Genomic DNA, 19,577 nt, shown 5'->3' with positions numbered 1-19,577 from the left:
CCTTTCCTAAAAGGTTTTCATTTAACTTATTCTCATCCTAGCTAGTTTATTCTAGTTTATGTTCTCCTCTACATGGGTTCTGTCCCTACTTGTTCCTTTCTTTTTTTTTCTTTCTGTGCTCCCTCATGAGAGTTAGAAGGAGGGAGGAGATCATAAAACATATCATGAGATGTTCTGTCTCTCCCACCTCCTGCCCTTGGCAATTTTTGAAGGCAATAAGTTTTGGGAGTTTCCACCTCATCAGTGGACTGAGTCTCCACTCCAAGTATTCCCTACACTGAGGGAATCTCAGGTCCAGACTGCCCTCCCCCACCCAAAAAAAGTATAAGACACTGTTATGCATTGGTAATATAGAGGTTAATTAGGAAACAGGACCTGACCTTAAGGAGCTTAGAGTCTACTAGAGTCTGTGATCCATATCTTATCTTCTTTTGTATATATCTTATATTCTCTATGAACTTTACTCAGTATATAATAAAGTGTTGTTTAATTGAGTTTAATTGGCTTGACTGTTTGCAGTTTTCCTCCACTATTCTTTATTATCCAAATAGTTAATCCCTTTCATTCAATTTCTTCTTTTCCCCCAAAATAATGTCATTTTCTAGAAGAGCTAGACTCTGAGACACTTTGGAGACTAACACACACTCATTTCTTCTGCCGCTAGCAGATGAACTTTAATAAGACTAGCTAGCAAAGATGGAGTTTTACAAAGGGTAATATGCAATGCGATTTACAGGAAAACCTTTGTTTGACGATTCTGTCTGTCAGACTGAATAATAAGATACCATTTCTGTTTCATTTTCCTTTTCATGGAAAACTTAGAAAGGCTTAAGATCACTGCAGGGAATCAATAGGCCTTTTTCTCTCAGGATGGTCAGAACAAAGCCATACACCACTAAGATAGAATAGGTGTGTCCTGACTGTTGGGTTTTCCACAAGGCTACAAATTTCAGTTCTCCCACTCTTCTAACTTCCATTTGGGACCACCCTGTCTTTCTGAGATTTCCTTCCCACTGCTATCACCTGATCCAAGCTACCATTAATGTACAGCTGGATAGTTGTTACATCCTCTTAACTAGTCTACCTAAATCCATTATCTACTCCCCAAAAGTATAGTTGTTGTTCTCCCATAATAATCTCTATTACCAGATTGAGGCTACCATTAATAACTGTGACAGCCTCTTAACTGATCTATGCCAGTCCATTGTCGGCCCAGCCAAAATAAAGTTGTCCATCGTTTACTTTTTAGGAAGACCAGTGATGGGTGTTGCCTTGACTTGCACATGAACTGGATTTAAGTGAGGCAGGGTTGCACAAAGTCATCACCCTGATTCTCTTTTCCAGAGTGATTGAAACCCAGCAAGACAAAAGTTAGACTGACTGGCAATGGCGTGGGAGACAGTGGATATCAGATAAATACTGGAAATATCGTCCTCAAAACAACACCAAGAACAAAACCAGTGATTTTCCATTGCCTACTGAATGAGTTCAAATTCCTTAACCTGGCTTTCAAAGTTTTACAAAATCTAGTCCCTATTTAATTTCTCATTGGTCTGGTACTTACTGCCTTCATCCATGCTAGATATCAGTTAAGCAGTATTCTACAAATAGATCACGTTGTTCGCCACTGTCAGGCCTTTATTTACATTACACCCAGTAGCAGAAATTAAGTGACATGATGTGGTGAAAAGATCACTGGGTTTGGAGTTGACAAAACTTGTTTCAAACCCCAACAGCGTAACATTGATGAAATTACTTAGTTATTCTGAAATTTCACTTCTTCAGCTTTCAAAGGAAGTGGCTGAACTAGACAATTTGTCATATCCTCTAATTAACTTCTCCCTCAGTCCAAACTCTTACCATTCAATTCCTTCCCATCTTTCAAGGCCCTACTCAAATTCCATGTTTCCCATGGAAATTTCAGGCAGAAAGGACAACAACCAACTTGGGGCTAACATTATAATTTGGATCTTTTCTTACTCTTATTTTAGCATGTTTATCAGGCTCCATTATCACTGAGCTCTCACTATGCTAGGTAAGATGTAACTATATCTTCTTTATATCTCATATGGTCTCTAACCTGATTTGGGAGAGGAGGAGAAGAAGGAGGAAAGGGGAGGAGAAGAGAGGATAGAGGGAGAGAGACAGAGATAGATCCACAGAGACAGAGAGAGACAGACAGAGAAAGAGTTGTGGAATTGTATTTCAGAGACCTATGTTGTTGCCTGGCTTTTCCACTTATTGTTTATGTCACCCTGGGCAACAAGAAACAATTCTTTATACTGAATTCTGGGCTCAGTGCTGGAAGGAAAGACAGTTTAGATAAGATATGATCCTTATCCTTATGTAGCTCAGTGTAGAAAAGGGATGACACAACCAAAAAATGGTACAATATACTGTATGGTATGAGTATATACATATGTATACACATACACACTTATATACACATATATCTATATCTATATATAAGTGTGTATATATATATCCGTACAGTAGAAAAATTAAATTAATCAACAAATATGTATTGAGTATTTACAAAGTGACAGATACTGGGTGGGAAGGAAGACTATCTTCAGGGAAAATCAAAGAAGGCTTCATGGAGAAGGTAACATTGAAGTTTAACTTCAAGGGATAGACCATAATTTAACAGGCAGAAAGTGAGAAAAGACATTCTAAGATTAGGAAAGAGAAAAAAACACAGAGATGGAAAAGTAGAAGGTATGTTTAGAAGTCTAACTTCAATAGAACATAGAACTTTAAAGTATAAACATATACACATATGTGTATAAATATGTATATGCATGTACATATGCACACAGACACATATATACATATACATATATATACACATACATACAAATAATCTGCAAAATAGGTGCTATTATTATCTCTATTTCATATTTACATAAATTGAGGCAAGGGAAGATTAAAAAAAAAGAAAAGCCTTGCCTGAAATCATCCCTTTAATCATCCTTATCTGAGGAAGTATTAGAATTCAGATTCACCTGATTTCAAGCCCAGCACTCTATGCTCTGTGACACCTAGAATGGAAAAAGATATGATGATGTGTTCTAAAGGGTAGGGTGGTGCCAGATTTTGTTTAAATAGTGTTTAGATAGAAGTTGGAGGAAATGAACTTTACATGGCAGGCAATAAGCTCCCGGATATTTCTGAACATAGAATATTACCACATATATGTGTCAAAATATGGATTAAAGTGGGAAAAGAATAAAAGTAGGAGGTAGATATTTGTGAGGCAGCATTGATTGAGCATGAGATTTGGAGACAGGAAACAGGTTTAAATTCTGCCTCAAGCACCAGCTGTATGATCCTAGGAAACTCATTTAACTCTCTTTGCCTCATTTCTGTCATCTGTAAAATAAGGTGGGGGGGAGGCGGGGAAGTGATGGACCCTGAGGTACTTTCAAGATGTAAATCAATGATTCTATAACCTTGGGAAGATCTGGATCTGGGCCATAACTATGATCCAAGTGGGTGATGATGAAAACCTAGACTATGGCAGTGGTACTGGGAAAAGAGAAGAGAGAATCTACATAAGGAATGTCCCAGAGGTTACCAGGAGAGCTTAACTAGTTAATAAGAATTGAGTTAAGATGGATAAACCAAAATATGCCCAAGGTTATGGTGATGGGAAATTAGGTGAATGGTAGTCCTCAGAGAGTAGAAGTAAAGTCATTAAGAGAAGTAATTTTAAGAGGAAATCTTAGTTTGGGACATGCTAAGTTTGAGGGACTGAAGTGACATTCAGGTATAAATAACTGGCAATTTGGAAGGTAAAAGAGAAATGAGACACAGTAATGTGGTTTGCCAGTAATCTGAATAAAAGTTGATGGCACTCATTCTGCCCTGGGATTTCAATTAGAAATGGGGAGAAGTAAGTGAAAGTATCAAGTGTCTGAAGACATCGTTTGAAAATGTGGGTCATTGGAAGGATGGCACTCAACAGAAATAAAAATGTTAAGAAGAAGGGAGGGTTTTGAAGGGCAAGCATGTGTTGATCATGTTAATTTTGAGGTGACAAGGTGATATTCTGACTCTGCTGCCATCATCTATGCTCCACTTCCTGGTTGTGTGTACTTGAAGACCCTATCCTGTACAGAGGGGACTCTTATCTGCTTTTCTTATTTCTCCACACACTGTCTCTTGGTGATGGTTTCAAACATCACTCTTGATTACATGCCTCCTAAAGCTCTATTTCCATGGCTATTGTCTCTTCTGAGAACTAGCTTCATATTAATAACTGTCTCATTTCCAAGTGAATATCACATAGTCATCTCAAAATTAACATGTTCTCCTTAAAAACCACCCTGATTCCTAATATGCTTATTTCTATTGAGTGTCAACCTTCCAATCAACCAAGTTTCCAAAACAGGTGTCATCAGTCATTCGTTAATCTCACTTGTTCCTGCATATTTCCAACTGGTTTCCAACTCCTGTTGATTATGCTTTTGAAATATTGTTTGTATCTGTCCCAGTCTCTCCACTCACACTGTCAATACCCTTGTGACCCTTTGCCTAAATTATGACAATATCATCTCTATTTCCAGAACTCTAGTTTCTTCTGTCTTCAATCTAACCCCCACAAAGTTGCCCAACTGATTTTCCTAAAACATAGGTCTGACCATGTGTATTGGCAACCAAAAATGGGCTCCTTAGCACTTAGTCAACAAGTGCCCTTGACTAGTTTGGCTTTTTCCCCTGAACTGAATGCTGTTTGTATGTTGGACTGGAGTAAGCTTGTCGGCCCCTTCACCTTGCTTCCCTTGCTTAAACTGATGGAAAGAACCTGTGCTTTCCTGGTCAACCCCTTCACCTTGCTTAAGCAGATTGAAAGAACCTGTGCTTTCCCCGGCGTACCTTACACCCCCGCAGAAGCTGGATGGTTAAAAGCAGCTCCCGTTGGAGCCAGAGGCTGCTATAGCTATAGCCACAGCCGAAGCAGGAGCTGCCAGTAGCAGAGCTGACCTACGGGAGGAAGCTGAACAAAGACTTCAGGCCAGTGGGTAATCTTTTTACCATAGAGGGGGAAGCATGATTTTGCTTTACGCAATCATGCTTCTCTGTAGCCTCCTGGTTACTCTTTCAAGGCGTACTTATTGGGCCTGGAAGCTTTTGATCAATATATCAAAATGGGGTTGCTGGTTCATGGGTTGGTTACTGTGGAGCCTAAATATATGTTTTGATTCTTCTGCCTTCTACTTTGAGAGTTTCTTATATCCGGCGGTTCCGAACCTTTCAGACATGTTTATGATCCTCTTTGAGATTATAAACTCTGCCCTCCTAATACACCATGGCACTCCTCAGCTCAAAATGTTTCAATGGTTCCCCATTATTTTTATGAAAAAACAAATAAATTTTCTATTTAGCATCTCTGTCTATATGTATATCTATCTTTTCAAGGAAGATCAGCACCTCTGGTGCTAGGATTTGCTGAGCCCTTTCCAGGGCTGCTTATCCACCTTTGGTGTCCACCTGATTCACCCAACTCTTATCTGTGGCTCCAAGAAGCTGTAGCATGTGCAATGGCCATACTCTGGTAAACCATCTCAGCAGATGGGCTAAATCAGGTTAAGGGTAAATGATAGGCCTCAAACCTATTGGGCAGTTAAGAGGGTGTCTACTCCAAGCACGTGAAGACTCTCCCTGGAAGACTGGGTGGATGAGAGTAATTTTTTCCAATAGCATTGAAGGCAGCTGAAGCAGGTTCTGTGGAGTGGGTAGGATTGAAGACGCCAAGATCATCCACTGCATCCTGGGCCATTGCCAGTCATCTTGACTTTTGTAGATTTCAATGACTCAGAAAGAAAGAGTAATGTTAACAACTTTTTGAAATGCTACCTCTCTTAAATCCAATTTACGCACGTCAAGACATCACCCATGATGTCATTGGTCCTCTTCAAAAAAGGACAAACAATAGCAATATCTATTTATCTATTGCTTATCTATATCTATCATCTATTTATTTGTGTATATATATATAATATATATATATATATATATATATATTATATATATATACACATACACATACACACAATCTCTTTCCAGCCAACCATGCAGAACTGTGATTCCAGCCTATTGTTGGCCCCCAGTTATGCAGGCACTTTCAACACCATTGATACGATGAGATTTATATGGGAGAAGGGAAGATACTGCTGACCCTAGGGTTGCAGTGGAAAGACATTATGGCAGGTCCAACATTCTCTGGACACTTTGAAACTAGAAAGACAACCTCTGGTTTAAAAAAGAAAATGAGAAGGGGAGAAGAAAGAGACCTTTTCTCTCAGTGATGAACACATTCACACTTGGTCATACCCTTCACATCCCAACAATATTGAAGCCCTGTAGGTCATGATCCAAACCATTTTCCTTATCCTCTACCATCCAGTTCCTTATTCCCATCTTGCTTAGCCTTCCCAACTCAAAGTTCCAACCAAACACCACCACCCCTTCCACCGTGCTTTCTGAAATGCCTGTTTCATAGGCAATAAGTCTCTCTCAATTCTAAATTTTTTCCTTTCCCATTCCTTCCATATTCTATCTATTACTGAAACCTGGATCCCCTATGACACATGTAAGCTGAGCATCTTTTCCAGTACAGGCTGCATCTTTACTGCTTCTTGTCAGCTCACTCTTCAAGGCAAGGCATTGATCTCCATGGCCACTTCCAAGTTCTATCTCTACCTCTATAATTCAGTAACCATAATCTAATAACTGATTCTCCCTTTACCTTCCTAACCATTCAGTTCCTAAACTTACTCCCTTCCTCAAACCATCTATGGCTCTACCTTCCCCTACTCTCTCAGCTAAAAACCTTACCTCATATGTTACAGAAAATTTTGAGGCTGTTCACTGTGAGCTCTCTCTTTCTAATTTCACTCACTCAGATGCCTTCTTCCAAGATCTCCTCCTTCACCCCTGTTTGACAGGATGAGGTGGATTTACTCCTTATCAAGGCTGAGCCTTCTAACTGCTCAAGTGATTCCATTCCATCCCATCTCTTCTAACCGATTATCCCATCTATCATCTTCATGCTTCCATTTATTGTGTCTCTCTTATTATTAGACCAATTCTATTTTTAAGGTGTTATTTTCTTCAGTGTTTTTGTGCCTCTTTTATCAAGCTTTTAATTCTTTTTTCATAATTTTCTTGCACCACTCTCATTTCTTTTCCCAGTTTTTCCTCTGCCACTCAGCACTTTCTTTAACTTCTTGTTAGGCTTTGGTTCAGTTAGCATTTTTGAGGCTTTGCTTATAGCTGTTTTCACAATATTGTACTCTGAGATTGTCTTGGTTTTCCCTGCCACTATAGTAGTGTTTTTATGGCCTTTTTTGTTGTTTTCATTATTGTTGTTTGCTCATTTTGTCCAACCTATTTCTTAACTTTGAACATTATGTTGAAGTTGAGGTGGGGAAGTGCTATCCCAAGCTTCATGTACTGATATTTTCAGAGCTAGTTTTGGGGAATCTGCAAGTTTTGGGTACTTCCAAGGTGGTGTGATCTGGGGAGAGATGTCGTTACTACTCACCATTCTGCAGTCTATTCTTTACCTTGCTCCCCTGCTGCTATAGTATTAGTGCTTTTCTTGGCCCCAGACCAGGGACCAGGTCCCCTGTTCTCCTGAAACAACAAGTGCTAGCACTTCTCTCTGCCTTGGAACTACAACCAGGTCCCCTATTCTCTTGTGACTAACCATAAGTGCTCCTATCTGCCTAAACTGTGCATGGGCAATACAGTTGTAAATCAGTGCCAGCTGCACCTAGTGCCAACAAAAGGTCCCCTGTAATCTGTTTCAGAACAGTTGTCCCCCAAGGAGCAGCTAGGTGGCACAGTGAGTAGAGCACTGGCCCTGGAGTAAGGAAGACCTGAATTCAAATCTGGCCTCAGACACTTGACACATGTACTAGCTGCATGACCTTTGGCAAGTCACTTAACCCCAGTTGCCCTGCCTTCCCCTTTCCAAAAAAAAACCAAACTCAAACCAAAAAAAAAAAAAAACAGAACAGTTGTCCTATCACCTTACCATCTCTGGTCTGATAGCTCCTCAAGCTGCTGCTGCTGCTGCTGCTGTGGCTGTTGTAGCCCACCTCCAAGGCCCATGACTGGTGCTCCTGCCATACAATGGGCTGACTCCCAAACCTCTCCTGGCAACATCCTAGGTGGAATTTCTCACTCTGACTTTTTTTTGGCTCTGCTGCTCCAAAATTTGATTTGAGGAGTTATTGTAATGTTGTTTGGAGGGGAATATTAGGAGAATTTAGCTGGATGGTTGCCTCAAATGTGCCATTTTGCTCCACCCTCTCATTTATTTTCAGTCTCTCCATGTCTACTAGGTCATTCCCTACTGCCTACAAACATGCCTTTGTCTCCCCCCTCTTCAAAAACCCTCATTTATTACTTCCATCCCCATTATCATCATATATTTCTTCTGCCTTTTGTGGTTAAACTCTTTGAAAAGGCTATGTACAATAGATTCCTCCACTTTCTCTCATCTTATTCTCTTCTTGACCCTTTACAATTAGGTTTCTGACCTTATCATTCCACCAAATTTGCTCTCTCCAAAATTACCTGTGATCTCTTAGTTGCCAGATCCAATGACCTTTTCTCAACCTTCATTCTCCTTGACCTCTCTTCAGTCTTTGACATTCACTATCACCCTTTCTGGACCCGAATCCAGATCAATTTTTCTATCATTAGGTGTCCCACAGACATCTTCCCTGGGTCTTCTTTTTTCTTCTTCTACATTATTTTCCTTGGTGATCCTCAGATCCCAAGGATTTAATTTCCATTTCTATGCTGATGATTTTCAAATCCACTTATCAAACCTAATCTCTGTGGCCCCAAAGCTCACTCCACTTTAGATTTGCATGTCTGCTTGGTTTGAACTCCACTGAACCAGATGCATTCCCTACACCTGGACCCACCACATACACCCCATCTCTCTTTAGTTTTCTTTTATGCATCACCTTCCCCCACTGGATTATAAGCACCTTGAAGCCTAGAAATGTCTTTCTTTTTCTGATTTGTGTCCTTGGCATTTACCACAGTTCCTGGTATGTGTTGTTGGTGTTCAGTCATTTCAATTGGGTCTGACTCTGGGGTCTTCTTTGCCAAGATACTGGAGTAGTTTTCCATTTCCTTCTGCCCCTCCTTTTATAGATGAGGAAATTGAGGAAAATGGGTTAAGTGATTTTCCCAGAGTCACACAGCTAGTAAGTGTCCGATGCTGGATTTGAACTTAGATCTCCTTGACTGCAGGCCTGGCACTTTGTGCCACTTCTGGCATATGGTAGGTGCTTAATAAGTGTTCACTGACTTGACTTGAATTGAATTTCTGATCTCACATCTCTAACTACCTTTCAGACATCTCAAACAAGATGTCCAGTAAACATTTTACACTCAACAAGTCAAAACAGAATTCATTATCTTTCTTCCTAAACCCTTTTGCACACTGACCTACCCTATTATCACATAGGCCAACACCATCCTCCCAGTCCCTCAGACTCACAATTGAGGTACCGTTCTTGACACTTTTTATCTCTTAATCTTCCCCTCATATCCAATCTGTTGCCAAGCCTGTTGATTTTGCCCTTACAACTTCTCTCAAATACATTCCTTTCTTTCCTCTGACCCTGCCACCACTCTGGTACAGGCTCATCACCTCACACTTGGACTGGTACAGTAGCCTACTGGTGTCTTGGCATGCTTCAAGTATCTCAGCACTTCAATTCATTCTCCATTCATTCACTAAAGAGATTTTCCTAGAGTGCAAGTCCAACCATGTCACCCCTTGCCTCAGTAAAATTCAGTGGCTTCCTATTCCCTCCAGAATCAAATTTTAAAAATCCTATTTGGCATTAAAAGTCCATAATAACCTAGCCCCCTTTTACCTTTCCAGTCTTCTTATACACTATCCTGCCAGGTACTCTTTGATCCAGTAACACTGGCCTCCATGCTGCTCCATGAACAAGACATTCCATCTCTAGACCCTTGTGCATTTTCTCTGGCTGTCTCCTGTACCGGGATGGACTACCTCTTCATCATAACCTACTAGCTTTTTAAAGGTTCCATCTAAAATCTCATTTTCTACAGGAAGACTTTCCCAAATCCTCTTAATTCTGATGGCTTTTCTGTTATTTCCTATTTATCATGTATGTTTATTGACTGAATGGTACTTGGCCAAAGTTGAGAATTTTCCTTCCCCTGATCCAGGGAATTCTCTTTAGCAAGAAGCTGTAAAGCCACACACTTAAATTTCTGGAATTCCATCTTTTCTAAAATCCCTCGATATTTTTAGATGATTCCTCTGCCTATTCCCACATCATTTTTATGCAAATAATACTCTCACTTTAATTGGAAAATACCACACATGTAGGGGAGCTGAAAAGTCAAGAAGAAGAGTGAGAGAAGGTTACACAGTTCAGAGGGGAAAGATGCTACCAAAAATCCAGTGACATTTGAACAATAAATCAAACTAGAACAGGGGTGGGGAACCTGCCATCTTGAGGCCACATTTGTTCTTCTGGGTATTTGGGTGTGGCCTTTTGACTAAGTCCAAGTTTTACAGAATAAATCCTTTCCTTAAGGGTATTTGTTCTGCGAAGTTTGGATTCAGCCAAAGGGCTGCATTTGAGGACATAGAGGGCCACATGTCATCTTGAAGCAGTAGATTCCCCACCCCTGAACTAGGACTTAAGGAAGCACATAGTTGTGGACCACCATTATATGTTAGTCCAGGCCAAGGACTCATCAGTGGAGATAGAGTGTCTCAGGGTAGAAATATTTCCCAGCTGGAAAGGCAGCTTCTGTTCTGAAGGCAAAGTGACTTGATCCTCTGGTGAAGTAAGAAGATTCATTTGATTAATGAGACTAGTCTAAATTCAGATTGGAAAAGGATCCAAATGACCATCACTGGCAAGGAAGAGGTTGAGTGATTAAGAAACAAGTATTACAGACAAGGTCATTCCTCCTCTATCCTCTTTGGTAGCCAATCTGTCTCTGGGGAAAGGAGAAATAGAAGTATTCAGAAAAGAAAGGGCCATGCTCCAGGACTGCCTAAGGGAAGCGTTGGTAAATAATGATTACACCTGTATGCCAAAGATGGGAGCTATCTCTAGGTGGGGTAGCTGGTTTACCTATGTTACCAAAAACATCTGCCCAAATATTTCCTCTAAAAAGTGGAAAACATTTCACTTAGAGACAGTACTGCCATGTTGTTTCATCTCCTTCAGGAAGAAACTTAAGAAAATAAGATACCAGGGGCAGCTAGGTGGAGCAGTGAGTAGAGCACTGGCCCTGGAGTCAGGAGGACCTGAGTTCAAATCCAGCCTCAGACACTTGACACACTTACTGTGTGACCTTGGGCAAGTCACTTAACCCCAATTGACCTGCCTTCCCCCCTTATATATATGGACATATACATACACACACACATATATACATATATATACATGCATATATATACATACATATACATACACATATATGCATATGTATACACACACACATATATACATACATACATATATATATATGAAGCCAAATCAGTTGCTATCCCATTAATGTAGAAGAAGATAATGTGAGGACACCACGACAAACAGATGGTGTGGCAATCTTTTCCTTCTGACAAGATTTGCCAGCTCACTGAATATGGACTAGAAGTGAGAGTAAAGAGAGGAGAATGACTCCTAGATTTTAATGTCAACATGGATGAATGAAAGAATGGACATGCCCTTGACAGAAATGAGGAGCTTAAAAATAAAGATGGGGTTGGGGGGGGGGGCGGAATTTGTTTCACATGTTCAGCTTGAGATGTCTATTGGATATTCAGAAAGGAATTTTTAGAAGACAGTTCATGATGTGTGGCTAGAGCTCAGAAGGACTGCATCTACTGAACTGAGAGGTGTCTGCATAAAGATAATGGTTAAATCTAAGGGAGATGATGAAGTAATCAAATAAGAATATAATGAGAAAAGAGAAGAGAACACAGTGTCATGATGTATGGACTATGATCCTGCAAAGAAGACTAGGAAGGACTGGTCAGAGAGGAAGAATAAGAACTATGATATATTCCTTTCATGAAATCTTAAAAGGAAATAGGATATTCAGAAGGAATGTGCCACTACAGAGAGTTCAACAACCGTGAGAACTGAAAAGGGACCACTGAGTTTTAGAATAAAGAGACCACTGGAGAATTTAAAGAGAGCATTTTTAGACAAGAGATAAAAAAGCAATTATATCAACAGGTGAGAAGTGAATGGGATATGAAAAAAAAGTGGAGACAAAGGAATGTACGCAACTTTCTCTAGAAGCTTGTTTATGAGAAATAGGAGATGAGAAAGCCAAGCCTGCATGTTGTTGAGTATACATCAAGGTAACATATATAAAGTGTTTTGCAAATCCTAACGTGCTATATAAATGTTAATTGTTATTGTTTTTATTAGGTCAAGTGAAAGTTTTTTCCCCTTTTATTTTTAAAGATGGGAATCTCAGAATGTTTGAAACTATTAGAAAAAGAGCCAAAAGATAATAAAGTTGAGAATTAGGGAGAAAATTCAGATGACCAAATGGGCAATCTATGAGAGGAAAAGTAAGGGGAAGCAATATTAGATTGACTTCACTGAGAAGAAGGGCCAAGTATTCATTAGACCTTAAAGTTAGAGAAGATTGTAGATTGTAGTGAGATGACTTGATTGTGCTAAATACTTTTTCATAGCAAACACTTTTCAGCTCTGGGAAGATGCCACATCCAAAAAAGAAAAAATGTATTCTAGTCTGAAAATTCATTATAACACATTCAGGGTTTATCAAGAGGAACGCAATAGCAACCATAAATGCATGGTTTATCATAATTACAGAGATTCCTCCCTTTCAAAAAAAGATCTTGAAATGTAGGGGTTATTAAAGTCATGGAGACCATACGTAGTCATTTACTCTCTTTTCTTTCTTTTTTTTTAAGATTAAATTTTTGATGACTGAATTTAGATCTAGAAGATTTAATGAGTTCTCTAGGCACTAGAGGTCACTCTTACAATTTTGTATCTTTCAGCTCTGCTTTTGTTATTTTCCTTAATGTGATTCAATTTCAAGCAAACCCTTGGTGAAACATACTAATACAGCCGAGATGAGAATTTTGGGTGTGCCTGAGGCACCAATAATACCATGGTAGGCACAGGGCCTCTAACCATTGAAACTTACATGGATGAAGAAGTGGTAGAAATATTTAATTGGCTAGTGAGTCTCACTAGTACATTTAAAACACACACAGAGTGTGTGCATGTGTGTGTGTGTTGTTCAATATTAGATTGAGATGGATATTTATATGTAAATAGAAAAGTAAATACAATTATATGTGTGTATGTATATATTCTTCATCAACCTATACATTATATATTTATCTGTCTGTCTGGTGTGTATGTGGTCTTCAGGAACACTGGAACCTCTGGTGTGAGGACTTGCCAAGCCCTTTTCGGGGCTGCTCATTCACCTTTGTTATCTTCCACATGTCACTCAATTTTCACCTATGGTTCCAAAAACATATAGCATGCACAGCAGCCATATCCCATTAATACTTTCTTGGCAGGTGGGCTAAACCAGGTTGAACATAACAGACAGGCCTCAGGCTCATCAGTGAATTAAGGGGATGTCTACCCCAGGCATGTGAAGACATCCCCCTATGGAAAGGGCAGATGAGGACAGTTTGTTTCAACAGGCCATGAAAGTGGAGGAAAAGATGCTGCAGAGTTTGTGGATCAAACTTACAGCTTGCTCAGACATTGAAGATGTCAAGGTTATCCACTGGATCATAGGCCATAGCAAGCCGTCGATTTTTGCCTTGTCACTGGACTTCAATGACTGCAATAAAGAGTGAGGCTGATGTCTCTGTACAACTGTGCCTCACTTAAATCCAATTCGTATGCAGTCGAGACATCACTCATCATCTACTATTTTACTATTTTACTGTTTACTATTTTTATCTACCCTGAATTCCTGTGGCGATAGGCTAGTGATGAAGCAGTGGGTATGGATACACTGGGAGCTATAGTCACAACCCTGCACACAGGTGTCCCAGGCCATGGGGTCATCTTCTCACTGGACTGAAGCAGTAGCTGGATTCAGTAGTCCCCTGTGTACCTGAGCAGCCTTTTATGAGGACCACACTGTTTATCTCCTGGCATGAGGAAGGGGTTAGAAAAATTGCCCTAAAAATTGTCTGCTTCACTCAACTCTGGCCTGCTTACTGCAGCAGGGGGGATCCCATCCTATGGTTGAAACATTAAAAAAGGTTCAAAGATATTTTGCAAAGATGATTCCATTTACCATTGGTATATGGAATACGTATACACTCATGAACAACAGAGAATCTAGTAGACTTGAAAGACGAACATCTCTTGTTGCAATAGAACTCAGCAATGCCACATCCAAATAACAGCCCTGAGTGAAATAAGACTGGGAAATCAAGGCCAACTTACTGAAGTAGGAGCTGGATATGTTTTTTTTCTGGAGTGACCACTGTATTAAAGAGCCCCATGAAGCTGGTGTAGGTTTTGCAATTAGATCTAATCTCGTCAACAAGCTTACACATCTACTAAAAACAGTGAACTAGAGTCTCATGGCAATGCAACTTCCACTTAAAGGAAGGTGCCATGCCACCATCATTAGTGTGTATGCTACCCCCATGACGCACCCTGATGTGGTCAAAGGAAAAAAAATTAAGACCTGAAGGGCCTCGGTATCAATATTTCAAAAACTTATGCTTCTAGGTAAACTTAGTGCCAGAGTAGGCACAGACTATCAGACATGGTAGGCAGTCCTGAGATCGAATGGAGTTGGAAAAAGCAACAGCCATAGTCACTTACTACCAAAAATTTTGCTTCTCATCACATTGTCATCACCAACATTGTCTTCTTTTACCTAAATGCAATAAAATGTCATGCATGCAATCTTGTAGCAAGCATTGGCATTTAATAGACTACATCAGAGCTGTCCAACCTTAGAATTTGTATTGAAACAATAGACAATATATTTTGATTTGCCATTTTAGTGAGAGCTTTGTAACAGCTTGGCTTAGTTTACTAAAGCATTTATGTAAATTTCTATGCTTGTAGGTGGGCCGCATAAATCCCACTTCAGGCCACATGTGGCCTGCTGGGCCGCATTTTGGACAGCCCTGGACTACATCATTGTAAAGAGAAGAAACAGGCAGGATGTGAGAGTGAAAAAATGATGCATGGTGCAGAGTGCTGTATCAGTCATAGACTTATCCTCTCCAAGTTAAATATTCACATTCAACAAAAGCAGGGGCCCCAAGGCAAAATGATTGTCAAGAGGCCCAAAATCAACAGATTACAGTTTTCTTCCTAGCATGAACAATTTATTTCTGACCCAGAGGAAAAACTGAGTCAGCACACAGTTAGCAAAAGTTGAGCAGAAAAGGAGTGGGCAGCTTTCAGAGACTTGGTGTATAGCACTGTGTTTGCTCGTCTAGGCCCTAACACTTGCAAACATCAGAACTGATTTGAAAAAAATGATGGAGAAATTCAGAAGCTGCCAAATGAAAAAAATGAGAACTCAACAGGGTTTACCAGCAGAACAATTCATCTGTCTGTCTGTCTCTCTCTCTCTCTCTAAGAGTTTCTTCATCAAAAGTAAAGTACAAGTGGAACTTAGAGAAATTCAGAATTCTTAGCTTTGTAAGAAAGCAGATGAGCTTCAGTTTTATGCTGATAGTAACAATGTAACTCATTTCTACAATGCCTTGAAAATTATTTATTGGCCAAAGAACTCTGGGGAATATCAACTACCCAAAGCTGAGGGAGCCACACCGATCAGTGATAATAATGTGATCCTGGAGAGATGAGCTGAACAGCTCCACAGTGTTCTCAAGAGATCATCATCAACTAACGCTGAAGGAATCGATGATATACCTCAGACTGAAGCCAGTCCCCCTCTAGTCAAACTATTTAAATATACAAATCTTTAAATCTGAAGATCTTTGCCACCCATTAATACACCCATGTGACCTGCTTATATCACAGGAAGCCTAAGTCATATGTGGTGGGAGGAGCTTGTTGAGGGAGAGGAACTGGAAGGGTGGAGCAGGTAATTCTCAGAGTAGTTGGAGCTGGGGGAGAAAGCAGAGGTGTCTTAGCTGTCCTATGAGTGTGTTTGCTGGTGGCCAGGCCCCAGCAGGGGGTAGGAAGGTTATAGAATAGAGTCATTCTCTGCTGTGATAATGTGTATTAATTTCTTTGCTGCTATTATGGATTGGGCTTATTGATTTTGGGATCTGGTTCTCTGGTGTCTGAATAAGTGGGTTACTTCTACATTCTACATAGAGAGTTTCTTATATTTTGCAATACAGAACTACATAGGCATATTGATAATTATCATCTATATGGTGATTATTGCCTTTCTGATATACACCTGGAGAAGAGGTATTGATTATCGTTAACCTCCTCTTATGTGTCAAAGTGCCTGGTACTGATTCCATCCCAGTAGAGATCTACGAGGGCACTGTTCATACAAAAGCTAACTGAAATCTTCTGGGTTACATGGCAAAAAGTCATCCCCTAGGAGATCAGGGATGTCTCCATCCCTGGAAAAACAAATAGATTTTCCTGTGATAATCATGAGGGTCTCTCTCTCTCTCTCTCTCTCTCTCTCTCTCTCTCTCTCACACACACACACACACACACACACACACACACACACTCATCATTGCCAGCAAAATTCTTGCCAGAGTACATTTCTTAATAGGCTGTTTCTATACCTGGAAGATATTCATTTGCCTAAACAACTGATATGATATTTGCTGTCCTAAAACTCCAGGAGAAATTCCAGGAGCAGAACCGTATACAACAATCATTGACCTGGCCAAGCCCTTAGATACTACCAGTTGTGAGGGCTTTGGTTGTCCAGAGAAGTTCATCAATATTGTACTCTGGTTTCACAATGACATGCTTGCACAGTTTCTAGATAAAGGATGATGTTCTCTCATTTTCTCAGTCACTAATAGAGTGAAGCAGGACTGAGTGTTTGCTCAAATGCTTTTTAGCGTGTTGTTTTCAGCAGTGTTGTCAGATGCCTTCAACAAGGATGAAAACAGGATTAAGATTAGCTACCACACTGACGGTAAATTCTTTAACTTGAAAAGGCGACAAATCAAAACTAAACTGGAGGGAAAGCTGGTTACAACTTTTTGTTCACAGATAATTGTGCACACAATGCAGCCTCTGAAACTGAGATGCCACAAAGTTTGGATTGAGTCTCTGGGGCTTGTGCTAGTTTTGGCCTAACAATTAACACCCAGAAAACACAGATTCTCTGCCAGCCAACACCACATACTCCATACATGCAACCATTGGTTTCAACAAATGGAGAAATTTTGAAAACTGTGGATGAGTGCACTTATCTTGTCAGTATACTTTCCAGGGATGCCCACATAGAGGAGGTTGACAGATTCTTTGCTAGAGCTAGTTCAGTGTTTGGGAAGCTCTAAAGGAAAGCGTGGGAGAGAAGAGGTATCAAACTACCTACCAGATTGAAGGTCTACAGAACCATTGTGCTGACCTCACTGTTGTATGACTGTGAAACCTGGACAGTCTACCAGTGCCATGCTGGGAAACTGAATTCCTTGCGTTTGAACTGTCTTAAGAAGATTCTGCAGATCACCTGGCAGGATAAGGTACCAGGCATTGAAGACCTTTCTCAAACTAAATTGCCAAGCATTCAAACTCTACTTCAGAGAGTGCAACTCTTATGAGCTGGCCATATAGTTTGAATGCCAAACATATGTTTACATAAAAGACTATTTCATGGAGAACTTGCAGAAGGCAAGTGGTCAGGAAAAGCAGTACAAGGATATTTTCATGGTCTCTCTGAAGAACTTAAGTATCGATCGTGAGACATAAGAAATGCTGGTACAGGATTCCCAACAGGGTGTGCCCACATCAAAGAAGGTACTGTGATCTATGAACAAAGAATAATTGCAGTAGCACAAAGGAAATGTGAGATGCAGAAATCTAGAGACATCTCCATTCCAAGTGTTCAAATGGGCAATTTGTGCCCAACCTCTGCTAGAGCTTTCCAAGCTCATATTGGACTCATCAGGCACAATCAACCACACTATACCTTGAGCCCAACATCACAACCTCATTGATCATTTTCAAGTACAAGGATGATCAATAACAACAACTTGTATGTCTGTCTATCTATCTACCATCTAACTACCATCTATACTCATATAAATATGTAGAGATATGTGTGGATTTAGATATAAATTACAGACATAAATGTAGACAGAGATAGATAAGATAGAGAGATAGACTGATTAATCGATTGACAGATAGATAAAGACTCCTGCAAACTTTTCTAATGCCTTATTATGGAATGGGGGAGTGGGATTTACTTTTTAATGGGTGAACAGAGAAGAAATCCTGGAAGATCCTACAAGCTGAGATAGATTTGTGTATAGGCCCTGCAATGGGCTGCGTTTGTCTTCTTATACTGATAAAAATATGTAGAGATATGTGTGAATTTGGGTATAAATTACAGATATAAATGTAGACGGAGATAGATAGATAGATAGATAGATAGATAGACAGATAGATAGATATAGACTCCTCTGAAAACTTTTCTAATGCCTTATTATGGAATGGGGGAGTGGGATTTACTTTTTAATGGCTGAACAGAGAAGAAAGCCTGGAAGATTCTACCAAGCTGAGATAGATTTGAGTATATGCCCTGCAATGTGCTGTGTTTGTCTTCTTATCTACAGCAGAGAGTCTCACTATCAGAGGGCTGGCTAGCAGAAAATAAATACATTACTATCATGGCAACTCATGAAGGCAATCTACTAAGGTGCTACTAAGGTCACAATATACATTGATAAAGGGAATACCCACCACAAATGAAGCCGTAGATACTTTAACAAAGAAAAGCTGCTGCATTAGGTAAGTGTTAAGATCTGTTGCTAAAACTAAAAACTTAACTATGCAAAAGAATAAAACCAGCCAGTCAATGCTCGAAGAAATAAGGTTTTAAATTTAGTGTGTTTATAGGAAGAACCCAAAAGAAAAACCATACGGCTTAACATGCTACTTTCAAGGGAATGGAAAGTGGCAACAACAGAAGAAGTTTCCTAGGACAGCTCACTGACCCACTCACAATGAGAATAAGACTAACACCTCCAAACTAGGGCAAACCCCCAACCACTGATATGTGAGATGACATTAACACCTTCAAAAAATGTCATGTAGGGCCTTGGGAAGGTTGTCATGGCAGTTCTGTAATCAGAGAAGCTCAGGTATTTGTTTTAAAGGGAAAGTAAGGATTCCACTTAGGTGAACCTAATTGCTTTCCAGTCCCCAAGGACACAGACAAGGGGGACATCAGTTACTTTTAAAATAAGAAATTTCTAATTTTGCCTAGGATAAAATATTTTATACATGGTGGGAGGGGAGGTGGTAAAGATGGAGGCAAGAGACAGAATGTTGAAAAGGGAAAGATTAGTCTAGAATGAAAAACAAGTTTTTGTGTATGCTTGTATGTATATA

This window comes from Trichosurus vulpecula, chromosome 3, assembly GCF_011100635.1.
Source record: "Trichosurus vulpecula isolate mTriVul1 chromosome 3, mTriVul1.pri, whole genome shotgun sequence".
Taxonomy (NCBI): domain Eukaryota; kingdom Metazoa; phylum Chordata; class Mammalia; order Diprotodontia; family Phalangeridae; genus Trichosurus; species Trichosurus vulpecula.
This window is presented reverse-complemented; position numbering follows the sequence as displayed.